The sequence below is a fragment of the Bactrocera dorsalis genome, chromosome 2 (genome assembly GCF_023373825.1).
Source record: "Bactrocera dorsalis isolate Fly_Bdor chromosome 2, ASM2337382v1, whole genome shotgun sequence".
In the NCBI taxonomy this organism is placed as follows: domain Eukaryota; kingdom Metazoa; phylum Arthropoda; class Insecta; order Diptera; family Tephritidae; genus Bactrocera; species Bactrocera dorsalis.
The window spans coordinates 104,222,783-104,235,453 of NC_064304.1; the positions used below are offsets into that span (position 1 = coordinate 104,222,783).

Sequence of the window (12,671 nt, forward strand, 5' to 3'; positions counted from 1 at the left end):
TTTACATTGCAAAATTTGGGACAATAAAATATTATGAAAATAATATAAAAGAAATATTTTCAAAAAATTTTATTATTAAAGAAACATATAAATAAACAATAAATTCTCACTATAAAAAATACAACAACAATTCAAACTGAAAATTTCCGAAAAGAATATAAAAAATACTAAAACAGAAACAACAACAAAAATTTAAAAAAGTTCCGATTTGTTTCCTAAAAAGATACCCCGAAAAATTAAAAAAAGCAAATATTTAATATTAAAAACAATAAATTAAACAAAAAAATCTCCGAAAAACTTTTTTTCAAAAATAAAAATTAAAATAATAATAAAAAAACAACAAGAGCAAAAGTACAACAACTAAATTTCCAAATTTCAATCAACCACAAAAAAAAAATAAATAATCAAAAATACCATAAACAAAAAATTTTCTTGAAAAGTTTCCGCCATTTCATTTGATGAACTTCAATAAAAGGAAATAAAAATATCCCGCGGCTACGTAGTGAGTGAGTGATTGCATTGCATTGCTGTTGAAGACAGCCGCATAGACCGCATACATACATACATATGTGCATGCATGCGTAGGATTTTTCCCCCAGCAAGACAACAAGTGACTGAGTGATTTATTAGTCAACGGCTGTCAGACGCTCCAGGAGTACTTGCAGTTGTACACAAATAAAGAAATGTACGTATATATTGCTGAAAAATGAGGGAAATATGCCTATAAATATAATACAAGCACAACAACACTAAACCAAATACAAAAATTAAGAAAACAAACAAGTAGACCACTCTTTCAAGCAGGTGAAGGTTAGTGTGCTGTTATTGATGTTTAATGTTGTTATTGTTGCACTTATACGAAAAATTACGATTTGATTTTAAAGCCGATCAGTGTAGCTCAAAATCTCGAAAAGTTAACAGGTCAATTATCGGTGGCCTACCATAGTAAAACACATTCTTTGGCTAAATTAATTTTTTTTATAGAACATAGTTCCGTTCAAGGGTGATACACTGATTATAGCGCCCCTCTAACTTTACGATATCATTTTTGTAGTTCGACTTGTCCTTTACTTTAAAATAAGCCTCAATTTCGGCGATCACCTCTTATTCCGACGAAAAACTCTTCCCAGCGAGCATTATTTTGAAATCTGAAAATAGAAAATAACCGCTGGGCGACAGATCTGAAGAATACGGCAAATGCGGAAGCAATTCGAAGCATAATTCATGGATTTTTGTCATCGTTTCCTTCCTTCCTTCAAGGTAGTCAAAAAAAATGATTCCATTCGCATCCCAAAATACAGACGCCATATTCTTGCTAGTCGACTGTTGCGTTTTGCCACGTTTTGCGGGTTCAGCGTGTGCAGTCCACTCATATAACTGACGATAGAACTTCGGAGTGAAATGATGGAACCATGTTTCATCCATTGTCGCATATGGATGCAAAAACTCGGATAACACTGTTCCGAATCATTAGCTCGGCGTTTTTTTCAAAAGTGAGCTTACGCGGCACTCTCTTTGCACAGAGCTTTCTCATACCCAAATATTCGTGAATGTACATCAGTTCAGTTAATATCTTTAGAGTGCCTGCTATCTCGAACAACTTAACTTTACGGTCATCTAAAATTATTTTGGGAACTTTTTTGATGTTTTTGTCGGTAACAAACTCTTTCGCGACTCCACTGCTTTCGCCGTCTTCGGTGCTCATTTCACCACGTCTAATCTTAATATACCAATCCTTGATGTTTGTTTTTGAAAGCTGATTGTCAAAATTTTGACACCAAAAAAATCTAACCAAATCAAATTACATAATCTCAAAGGCATATTTTATGTCGCTTATGGTTGAGTTAAATCAAAGTCTCTAAATTTCTTTCTAAACTTCCGTTATATGGAATCAAGCTTTCATTCGTATTGATATTTTCAATTTTCCAGTTAAAGAAATCGGTTTAAAAGGCTCAATGAAAATTGAAGACTTTATACAGTAGATACATAAATCTATCTAGCTTCTCTTCAATGAGATTAAAAAGGGTCTTATCAACATGATTCTTCCAGAGAACTAAACAAATTGCAAATTTTGTGCAAACAGATCTCTTCTACTAGATCTCGTACTGTCGAAAGTGACTTTAAATACTGTAAATAATGCTTTCTCACATTTAAGGGGTCTTCTAGTATATTTCTAACACCCAGAAGAAGACGAGAGAATCTATAAAGTATTCTGATATGTATAACTGGTTAGGTGACGAGCTTACTGACTTAGCTGTGCTCATCTATCTAAAATTGATCTCAAATTTTTCACACGTCCTTTTCTCTCCAAGAATCTGCTCATTTGTCGGAACCGCTGATATCGGACCACTACAACGTCTACTAATAGGGATAACGTGATTTTGACAGCTCCTGGCAGCCCTGTTTGTGTACGGAGTAAGGAATATCATTTCATCATGTCGTCTGTCCATTAGGTACAATCCTTTGAAAATTTTTATTACGCAAATTCATGTTCTCCGGTGGCTACTGTTCACCGAAAATTCATCTTCTCAGATAAGTCCCATTTCCGGATCAATAGCTTCTTCAACAAACAAAGTTGTCGCTATTGGGGTGAGTCAACTCCTCGTGTGATTCAGAAATCGCGATTGCATGCCCTTCAATATCATTTGGTGCGGATTGTGGCATGACAGTATCATCGGGAATTATGTATTCAAAATCAAGCGGGAAATGTCATTACCATCAATAGTAGGTTTTAACCGATTTGTTTTCCTGGAATTTGACGAAATCGACGCGGACGATCTAGACTGACCAACGCTCGCTCGCTGGAGCTCGAGGCACTACATTCAACGTACTATAGCCGAAATGCTGCACTGGATCGTCGAAAATTAGCTTATACGGGTTGAGAACTTCTCTGGCCTTCTGCTTCTACCATATTTGGACTCCAAATCGACACGCCTTTTTGAACTTCATTAAAGCTCCCATTATATTGGCGCATTACCAGATGAAGTTTTGCAATTTTCTGCACCCTCGTCAGATCTAGACAGATCAATTTTCTTCGTCAAACTTGCTCGCGATTACATCTCTGAACTGTTGAGGATACGGACCGACTATTGTAGATAACTTTCTTTTGTTTATATTAATTATATTTCGCTCTCGTTTAAGCAGCTATTTTGTATCATTACTAATTAACACAGAAAAAATATTGCCTCAAATATTCTTGTTATGCCGAAATTAATGTTATTTGCACAACAACAAAAACGACATTACTCTAAATGACTAGCACACTTCAAAGGCCATTACACTCCCCCATAAACAGAGAGATTAGCAAGTATGTAATTAGTAGCTTTATTTATTGTAGTAGGCGCCAAGTGCTTAGTGTTTTTCCCCCAGCGAATGTGGTTAGTATGATAATACCAGCGCAATTAGATTAAAAGTAATAAATGTTTTATACACTCGCTCATGAATGCAAATTAGCAAACAAAATAAAAGAAACAAATAAATATCAGCTGAGCGAGACAAGTAGCGCCACTCTGGAGCTGTGATATATGGAGTTGGCATAGCAGTACATCAGTGATATAATGAGGCGGCGAAGTAGGGGAGTAAATAGCAACACTTAGCCAGCTGCTCGGCCCAAAAGTCATAATTAACTATTAGCAAACTCATCAGCGCTTAGAGATTATAGGAGGCGGTATCGACCAAATTTTCGAAATCTTTTTACGATCAAAAGAAAAAAATCTTCAGGAGCTTCAAAAATAATGTCTGTTTGTCAGATAGCCTCTTCATTCGACCCACAGTTCTTACTACCGAAGTTTTTTTTCACGTATAAACACAACAAATGCTTGCCAAGAGACTAAATCTTAGGACTACACTTGGGAAAACATGAACTTGTTACCACAAATATCGATTCCAGATATTATGGAGGCTAGTTTCTCGTCTTCATCCTCTACCCGAAATTTTCCAAACTTATTTAGTAGTGGAAAAAAGTATACTTTGAAAGTTATGTTATATGTATATGCCAGCTTTCGGTGGATATAGAAACACTCCGTTCACATTTAGCCGGTTCGTGGTTCGTGTCTAGACTGCTGATACGAGATGGGCGATCTTTATAAGTAACGCTTTGGTGGTTTCTTATGCAAGAGCTTCAGTTGCCTCAGACGCTTCAATCTCAACTCCGCCATTATTATACTGTAGATTTTAATAACGACTTTTGGTTTCGGACGAAAAGAAACTGGTTCTTAGTAAAACCATATGAAGGTGTTCTAGAGGAACTTTCATGCCTAACTCCATGCACTTTCCGCATGTACCGTCATTACTTGGCGTTGGCATTCTTGTCTTAGCTCAGAAAACTATTTTGAAGGTGATAATAAAGATTTGTATTAAAATACGTGAAAATGTAATTTTTCGGCAGTCCGGGTCAAATTTGATCAACCCAACAAGACTTACTTATATGCACATTGAATACTTTCTAAGCAAATGAAACAAGTAACCAACACACATTCTTGAGGATATGCCACAATAGCAGTAAAGTATTTCATTTTTTTTTTTTTGGTTTTGTTGCTGTCTTTGTCATTACAATTATTGGTCTACTAACTGTTATCTTAGCAAAAGAAGCAATGAAGTCCTTAATTTAAATACCAACAAACGACAATGTTCGACGATTTCAAAATTTTCCCTTTGCCAAGTGTGGATGTGAATGCGTGATTGTGCGCGTGTGTGTGTGTGTGTGTGTGTGGGTGTGTGTAGAGTCGCTCGTTACTGCACGTACGACAATAAAACATTCAATGTATGAGCGGTATCTGCATGCTTTCGCATAGAATCAGAGACAAATATATTTAGTATAATGAAATAAAAATATAGGCATACACATACAGGCATACATACACACGTACATATGAAGATATAGAACTCATTGCACGCTATTGCTTGGGCGAACAGCGGTGGGTGTACGGAAACGCAAGCGGACATACCCATGCGAAGCCGTCAAATAGGCAGACAGACAATGAAATTGTCAAATAGGTGACTGGGCTGGCATGCCGTGTGATGCTCTTATTATACAAATATACATACAAACATAATGTGCATACATATTTTTATATATAAATACGACTATATATTTCTATGCACACATTTGTTCGAGATTTGCTTCAAGTAGCAGCGAGCGCGGGCGGAAGAAAGCGGAAGAAGAAAAGCACGATGATTCGCTGGTTGGCAGGCGAAAAGATAGGCACGCTCATTTAAAATAAATTTCTGCAGACAATGGTTGCATGGGCAAACATATTTACATTAGATATGCATATTTGTGTATGTATGTCTGTTATGCTACAGTGCCGTGACGTGACGAAAGTAGAATTACAGGATGGCAAAGTACAGAGCCGCAACCAAATTCTCAAATCGATAGCCGGCAACGTATGGGGAAAAGACATAGAAACGTTGTTGGCAACATAAAAGACAATCGACCGGTCGGTCCCCGCACCAATATGGTCGCCTGGGTGCAGTGAAACGCAGACGTGCTTCAAACTTGTCAGGACACTGCACTTCAGACAACGACAGGATGTCTTTTGGTGTCTCCGATCGAACACCTGCATAGTGAGGCTCTAATTTTCTTACTTAAGGAGCATAATGAACTCCTCTTCAAGCTGAAATTATCACTGCAGTCGCCTGCTTGGAGCGGAACTGCACCCTAGGAACATCAAGAGATCATTCCTCAACTACGTCGATGTCATTAAACAATACGCCGACCTGATTTCGGACGCAGCTACCATCCGACAAGTCCTAACCGCCATTCACAGTGGAGCCATTAACACCTTCACTGACTCCCTCTCAGTGAATGGAGTCAAAATACCACCCATTGCTGCGAGGAACGCGAGTGACACTTGCGCAGCTTCGTTCTGTATACTGTAGCAGGTTGAACTCGGTTTGTCATAAAATAACATAGACAAATCTTAAGGTGCTCGAAGTTTTTAGGAGTTTGTTTACAAAAAGCGTGGTAATATGGCCAGATAAATTTTTGGTGTCAGAAGCAATACCATGTCCGCTAGGAGCGATCGAGAGAGAACTCAATACGCAATTTGAACAAACAGCTCAGAATAGATAAGGATCTACAACCAAAGCAGATATGGTCAAACTAAGACGAAACAAAAACCAAGGATTTATTACATAGGTCCAGGAAAAGTAAATACAGACTTACAGCTACCATAACAGGGCACTATCCATTTGGAGAACATGTGTTAAAAATGGGAATTCCTCACAATAACACGTGCCGTAGCAGCAATCTTGAAGGAAGCAAGGAAACGGTTCTTCACTCCGTCTGTGAAGGTCCAGCTTTATCACTAAGCAGTGTTCGAAATTTTGGAATCCACCAGATACCAGAACTTGAATGTCTATTGGCAAAAAACGAAATGGAGATGAGAAGTTTCGTTGAGGGCACCACATGGTTTGAGCACCCCAATGGAACGTGAACTCAAGATAAGGTCATTCCCGATGGTTCTCTGTAACAACCGAGAAGCGACTGCAGTTCCTCACATATTTTATCTTTCCTGGGCTTTAAGCTCACAACACCATTATGTAGCACTAAAACTGTAAAAATGGCAAATTCTAATGATGGATGCTTTCAAAATAGTGGTTTCGGTCAGCAAATATAACCAGATGTTTCAGATAGAAAGTGCTATTTCCTGAACTTCTAATTCTTTTAAGATACTTGAAACGAATTCTTTTCTCACAAAATACTACATTTGTTCAGCACGCCACTGTACAAGACTGCGACAATTTATCATAGCATTCTATTGCCGGCTTCTACAAATCTTTGTTTTTCTTTTTTTTTGTGGCCAAAATCGCATATCGTGCGCTCAAGTAGTTCCATTAAAACCAGGAAATGTAATAACGAATGTCTGCCTCTAGATATCTATGAGTGGATGTATCAATGTCCGTCCGTATGTATGTTTGTATATGTGTATGAATGTGTTTGTGCCAGCAATAAAACCCAAATATCTACTCAAGTACAACACGTCGCGCCAACAAACAAAACAACAACACCAACAAGTACCTAATAAGCGAGCCAACAACACCAAGCACACCCACCCACTTGAGCGCTTAGCAACAAAGACTAAACAACAACAAACGGAACAACAACAAACTAAACTTATGATGCATTTGCCGGTTCATTGTCTTGCAAGGCGGCGGCGCATAAACTTTTCGGCACAATTATAAAGAGGAAACATACTTGATTTTCATGCCATTAAGTTGGCGAAATGTATGCGGTCTATTAAGGACGCCATAAATGTGGAAACAAACATGCATGCGCATATGTACCGTTATGTGCGGTAAGCGCGTATCTGCAAGTGGCGAGTATGTGGACACGTGCCCATGTCCTTTCCATATGGCAGGCCGATTGGCGGGCAGGTCAAAGTTCGTCTCTCAGCTAGTCTACGCCGACGTGTGGCCGGCAGACACACACATGTGTGTGTGTGAATATGTGTGCGTGTGTGTTCTTGTGGCTTGCCGCTGATAAGAATTTAGGCCGCATTCATAAAACGTTCACTGCGTTTTGATGTGTGGGCGTTTCAAGGCGTTTGTCAGTTTCGCTGTCGACAGTTGGCTGTCTTTCGAGGTAAATGGTTCGAAGCTAAGCGTAAGGGTCTGTTTGTAATAGTGTAAGTAATGTGGTTAGTGCTTTATTGTTGTTGTTGTTAAATACCTCAAGATTTATTAGGGCTATTAAGTGAGTTAGTGAGAGAGTTTCCATTAACAGAGAAATAAAGAGTACTTCATACGAAGCTCTTTAAGTCGAAAGAAGTGGTTGAGAGCTTACTGCTATCAGTTGAGCACACTGAAATCTACTTCTTCTTCTTCTGAAATCTACTTAAGATCTTTGAAATTGTCGCGAAAAAATTTTGTGAATGGAAATTCATCCAAATTCAAAATTAAGAGCCACTAAAAAGTGGTTCCGTCGCAGTGTCTGCCGGGAAAGCAAAGGAAGAGAAAAACATCCACCTCATTGGAAAGACTAGGTGGAAGAGGACCTCCAATTGGCGCCAAGCAGCGAAAAGGAGGACTACTGGCACACTGGCTGGAAGGAAAATAATAGTTTCGACATTAGCTTTGGTTGCATTGGTTGTTTTTCTCGATCTATAGTTACACTAAGATAACCTCAATACCTAGGATTGGCACTCACGATTATGAAATTCAATATTCTAGACCTTGAGCTTTAAAGTCAAACTCGTTCTCTCCATTTGTAATGAAAAAACGTTAGCCTTATGGAAGGCAGATATTTACAGGTTAGGTTTGAGCGATGTAACTGTAGCGTTTCAAGTCAAAGTAGTTGCTATTAAGATGGTGACAATAGATGTACTATTTCGAAATGCAGCCTACTTCAAAGAGGTGAGCATTCACTCCGATGCCAGAGCGTCAAGAACTGCCATGAACTCGCTCACTGTGTGCTCAAAGTTAGTTAAGGAATTTCTGACCTCACTATAGATAGCATTACGTTACTTTCTTACCAGACTCATCTTGGTGCCTGGTCAGAGCGTTTTCACCGGGAACTGCCAAAACAATCTGGTCGCAAGAGAAAGCACCCGTGTCTAGATTTCATCAGACTGAAAACAAGTTAGATCTACGTTGTACTCTTGTGTCCTTGGTCTATCGCTTGGGTTAAGGAGTCGCTGGTCATCAACTAGCTCCAGTCATCAGCTAAGTGCTGTATGGAGGAAAGTGAGCTGAAAACATCCAGGCATTCTCTCCGTCATTGTCCTCTAGGACTCAGATTAAAACTTCTCAACAGTCATATCCTCGGCGAACCTGATTCGATGTAATTTTTCCAATATCTCAACCGATCTTGGAATGTACCCGGTAACGCATACATAACTTCCACAAAATTTATCAAAGGAATAGAACCTTTCCACTAATAAGATGCTCGATTACATCTTTTGAATAATCTGCTACGAGTATAAGTTCACAGCAGTCAAAGTGAAGATATCTCAACCTTTAAGTCTGATTCGACTACGATTAATACGGTTACCATCGCTTACGAATATATACTTCAATTGAAAGGAAGTATGAAATAAAAGAGGTTGGGGATCGGCTCTGTGAATGGGTGTGGCCAATGTCCAAGTCCATTAATTTGACATATTTCAACCGTAGATGCCTGGAAAATATTAAAAGTATGCTGATAGCGATATTCCTTTAAATACCTTGAAAAAGAGATACAAAGTTTAAACAAAATTTTAACATTCTTGGCAATTCAATATACGAAAATCCGCAAGGCCTGAATAAGGCTTCAAATTTATTTCGATAAAACATAAAATATTTTACAACACTTCGTCTTTTTTTAATTTTATTTATAAAGTAATTCTCGAAATTGCACTTGTGCTCGTTTTTGTATCGTATAATATCGAAAATATTTCGTAAATGCAACAATTGATAAGCCAGCAATAACAACAACTATATAGGTACACCTACGCGATAACATTGAAGCAGAGTGGAGGCAGTTGAAGAGGCGCCCACTCGCGCCAAGCAACGAACGATAAATACGAGAGCAATAAGCTGCTTTGGTACACCCACGGTCATTGAAATATGTACGTCTGGTTTAAAAACTGGTCTGACTGTGATTTAAATTATGTATTGAATGAGTTTAAATGTAAAAAATATTTGAAAAAAAATTCGCATGACTTTAAAAACGGTTTTGCAACACACCGAGAACTTCTAGATTTTCGTAACTAAGCATAAAATGTATTTCTATGTGATCCACATATCTACCAAAGTAATATTAGTCGAAGTAAAAAGCTGTGTTTCATAAACTCAATGCACGACACTTCGAGACCCATCTTGAAAAAAATAAATTTCTCTTCTTTAACTTGATGAAGAGCAAGTCGCTATAGGCTGCTTAGAATAGCCAGTTTCTGCACGCTCTTGAAGTAATTTATTCCAAACCTTCTAACTCAGGCTCTGTTTAAGAAGGTTCCTCACCTCAACGGATTATTATAATGCCTTTCAATTATATGTGTAGTCTTTTTTCACCAAAATGGAGCCATGTGTAGAAGTTCTCCTAAGTGAGGAAAGTTCTCTGAGCGCCAATTACTTTAGACCTAAAGTGAGAAAGCGAACCATCTTTATCTAGGGTTGTGCGCTGGGCTTGGGATCCGCCACATAAAAAACCCCCGAAAGAAAAAAAACATCTGCCTTTCCTGTTGTAAACTCGACTATAACCATGTAAGCGGTGTGTCTACGCCAATAAAGAAGAAAATAAGTCTTTCTCAAAGACAGCATGCTTGAGATGAAACTCTTCGGACATAGCTCTACTAGTTACTGATCCTCAAATACCACAGATTTTTTAGGCGAAGAAACTTTGCTGTGTGAAAGAAATTGTCGAGTTTTAAGTGATTATACATATTTCGGTTTCTGGGAAGGTTCCTACAGCAAACTTCAGAGTGAATCTCATGAAATTTTATCTTTCGATACTTCTTGGAACTAACGCCTCCAACCACTATGAGCTCAAATCCATAAAGCATATCCATTTCCTTGTCAATATCCACATCGATATTTATCACTTTGCTGGCGCATAATCAGAAACACATATGAATGGGTCGCAAATAAATAAAGTTTCATAAAGAGAGAAAAAAGAAAACATTAACAAATCCAAACACGCTCACGTCACTTCGCCACTGCCAAGTGCGGACAACTCAGCGCGCAGTGCACATGTGAACTCGCGCGCGCGCTCAGAGCAGAACTTGTATTTTTGCGGCACGCGCGGTCAGCCGCTGGTGACGCTGCTGGACGGCTGGCCCTTCCGCTTGCGCTGTCGCCGTGATTTTTGCGGTCGGCTCAAAAGCGTTTGTGGGTGTTTTAATTGCACACATTCACGACAACAACAACAACAACGCCAGCAGCAGCGTAAGCCTCATTTGTATGGATGAAATCAAATGCGGGCGCGCGCGCGTTGTGCGGCAAGTCGCTGAAGTTGTCAGCTTTTGAAATACGCTTCAATTCACAAGTTGTTGCTGCTGCGCGACGCAAATACATAAGTCAATAAAATCGTAAGCCCACACAACCGCTATGCGGTCGGCAGTGCTGGCTAGCTGGACGCAGTTGTGGCTTAGCGAACGCGCGTTGATTGGCCAGCAGCGGCGCAGCGGCGCGAAAGCGGCCGAAAGCGGCTGAGTATACTACTATATATATATACATATGTATGTACATAAATTGCCTGTATAATTTACATAAATAATCTTAATAGTATTAATTTTTGGTTTTTATTTTCTGCTTAATTCGTTTTGTTGGCGTTCAACGCTGGTTTTTGTTGCTTTTTGTTTGCGATTTTTACTTTTGCTTTTGTTTATGGGCTTTTTATGTTGTTCTTTGCATTTAACTGTATTTGTTTTGTTGTTGTTGTTTCTTTATTGGCCAGCAACACGCAACTCGATACCAACAGGTATGAATGAAGAAAAGTTTTATTTTTGTTCGCATGAGTCAATCAATGAATGAATATGAGTACCGTATATACAAGTATATGTGTTTGTGTGCCCATATACATACATACATACATATGTATGTATATATCGTATGTGCATGCAACTTTCATTGAATTAGTGCTTGACTATGTGTGCTTTATTATTAGTCTAAGCGATTTGTTGCTCTGCTGATTCCATTCGCCATGCACCAAGTGCTACTGGGAACACTTGTGCTGCTCCAATCAAGCCTTGAAGTATACTTCAGTGGCATATAACACTACTTCAATTTCAAATGCGGTAAATACACCACTCAATGTTTCACACCGCAACAATTTACACGTCAACTTTTTCATATGTGCATAAATACGTCAGAACGAGGGCGAAGCAATAAGTCCGATAAAAGTTTCTATAGAAAAACTTGCCTGTGATCGTTTATCTTGTATGACAGCTTTATGTTAGAATTAACGATTTCGACAAAAGAGCAGCTTCTTGGAGCGAAAAAAAACCTGGAAAAGAATTAAAGAGACATCTCAAATACTAAGGGACTAGTTCGCGTATATACCAACAATTAAACATTTTAAAGGGTCTCCTATGTTTCCTTCTGAAAACTTAATATACCATGTCCAGGGTATAAAAAAGCTCAAAAAGCTCGAAAGTGCTATACTTATTTGAGTGAATACGAATAAAAGTCTGTCAAACACTACGAAGATACGAAATGAGTGAGATTGGTGGGAGAAGTAAACGAATTGATAAGTTTTCTCTATTGAAGTAAAGCTTAAAAAGCTCCTAGGGGCATCAGTTATTTTTAAATGCACTTAAAGCACTGTCAAATTTATAGAAAACACGATTGTTATTATAAAGATACTTATTAAGAAATGTGGTTAGGTATGTTAGATAATTATGGAATTTGCTTTACTGAAAAAAGCTCAAAAGGTTTCTTAGTTTAATATTTAAAATCAATTAGAGTGACGAACAACTTTAACAACTTACTAGAAAAGACTAGATAGAGGCAAGAAAGTTCCACGATATGAAAGGGTGATTTCATAATTCAACGAACTAGTGAAATTGTATAAAAGATGACGAGCTCAAAAAGCTCTTGAACCTAATACTAATTATTTGAGCTAAAAGCTTTATAATTTGAGCGATTAACAACTTCAACAATTTGCTAGAAAAGACTAGATTCACGACAAGCAAAAGTGAGTTCATAATTCAACGTATTGTGAAATTTTCTTTTATAACATAAAAAGAGCTCAA

General features: G+C 38.2%; 1 protein-coding gene across 2 annotated transcripts in view; it reads left to right on the forward strand.

Moving 5' to 3' along the window:
• Positions 1–228: 228 nt before the first annotated feature.
• Positions 229–12,671, forward strand: part of LOC105222996 (helix-loop-helix protein delilah) — a 35,269-nt gene continuing 22,826 nt past the window's right edge. The window contains exon 1 of one of the 2 annotated variants that reach the window (XM_011200582.4): positions 229–685. The gene's annotated coding sequence lies outside the window, so the exon portion shown is untranslated. The other variant, XM_049448393.1, reaches the window with a different exon arrangement.